The sequence below is a fragment of the Cebus imitator genome, unplaced genomic scaffold (assembly GCF_001604975.1).
Source record: "Cebus imitator isolate Cc_AM_T3 unplaced genomic scaffold, Cebus_imitator-1.0 Scaffold559, whole genome shotgun sequence".
In the NCBI taxonomy this organism is placed as follows: Eukaryota; Metazoa; Chordata; class Mammalia; order Primates; family Cebidae; genus Cebus; species Cebus imitator.
The window spans coordinates 1,074,057-1,075,708 of record NW_016107874.1 but is presented as its reverse complement, the minus strand read 5'-3'; positions in this window follow the sequence as shown (position 1 = coordinate 1,075,708).

Genomic DNA, 1,652 nt, shown 5'->3' with positions numbered 1-1,652 from the left:
TAAGTTGGTGTTCCAGTCACCTGTTGAAGAGGCACCGGGATCTGTATGTTTTCCCATGCGGCGACTCACTGCGCTGGCTTAAACAGCGGCACTGAGATTCGTGGCGCTTTTTTTGCCCTGGAATCTATTGTCCTGGTTCCCTGTTCAGTCCCCTTTTTAAACAGATGAATGGGCGACTTCCTGTGGCTCCAATCGCCAGCCAAAGGGCACCCAGACCAGTGTATTTTGTACGGAGAACCATTGTGCTGGGGCGCTGACAAAGCAGCCACACCGGCTGAAACAGCGGCGCTGGCTGAAACAGCCACGCTGGCGACACGTGGGGCTCCACCACCTGGGAATTTCCTAGTCTGTGGGCAATAAAAATGCAGCGTCCACTCACCCTCTGTGCTTTCACTGGGAGCTGCAATCCTGAGCTGTTCCTAAACGGCCATCTTGATCTCTTCTCTCTCATTCCTTTTCATTCTTTTTTCTCTAATCTTGTCTTCATACTTTATTTCATTAAATTAATCTTCAATCTCTGATATTTTTTTTTCTGCTTGATTGATTTGGCTATTGAAACTTGTGTATGCTTCATGAAGTTCTTGTGCTGTGTTTTTCAGCTCCATGAGGTCATTTATGTTCTTCTCTAAACTGGCTATTCTAGTAAGCAGTTCCTGTAACATTTTATCACGGTTCTTAGCTTCCTTGCATTGGGTTAGAACATGCTCCTTTTGCTGGAGAAGTTTGTCATTACCCACCTTCTGAAGCCTACTTCTGTCAATTCATTAAACGAATTCTCTGTCCAGTTTTGTGCCCTGCTGGAGAGGCTTTGCAATCATTTGGAGGAGAAGAGGCATTCTGGATTTTGGAATCTTCAGCATTTTTGCTGTTTTTTCTCACCTTCATGGATTTACCTACCTTTGATCTTTGATGCTGATGGCCTTTGAATGGGGTTTTTCTGTGGGCATCATTTTTGTTGATGTTGATGTTATTGCTTTCTGTTTGTTAGTTTTCCTGCTAACAGTCAGGCCCCTCTTCTGCAGGTCCACCGAAGTTTGCTGGAGGTCCCCTCCAGATGCTGTTTGCCTGGGTATTATCAGTGGAGGCTGCAGAACAGCAAAGAATACTGCCTGCTCCTTCCTCTGGAAGGTTTGTCCCAGAGGGGCACCTGCCTGATGCCAGCCAGAGCTCTCCTATATAAGGTGTCTGTCCATCTCTGCTGAAAGGTGTCAACCCCTGCTGGGAGGTATCTCCCAGTAAGGAGGCATGGGGAGGGGGTGGGGTTGGACCCACTTGAGGAGTTAGTCTTTCCCTTAGCAGAGCTTGAGTGCTGTGCTAGGAGATCCACTGCTGTCTTCAGAACCAGCAGGCAGGAGTGTTTAAGTCTGCCGAAGCTGTGGCCACAACCTCCCCTTCCCCCAGGTGCTCCATCCCAGGGAGATAGGAGTTTTATCTATAAGCCCCTGACTGGGGCTGCTGCCTTTCTTTCAGAGATGTTCTGTCCAGTGAGGAGGACTCTAGAGAGGCACTCTGGCCCCAGTCTCTTTGCTGTGCTATGGTGAGTTCTGCACAGTCCAAACTTCCTGGTGGCTTTCTTAGTATTGTAAGGGTAAAACCACCTTCTCAAGCTTCAGTAACGGCAGACGCCCCTCCCCCACCAAGCTTACTCATCC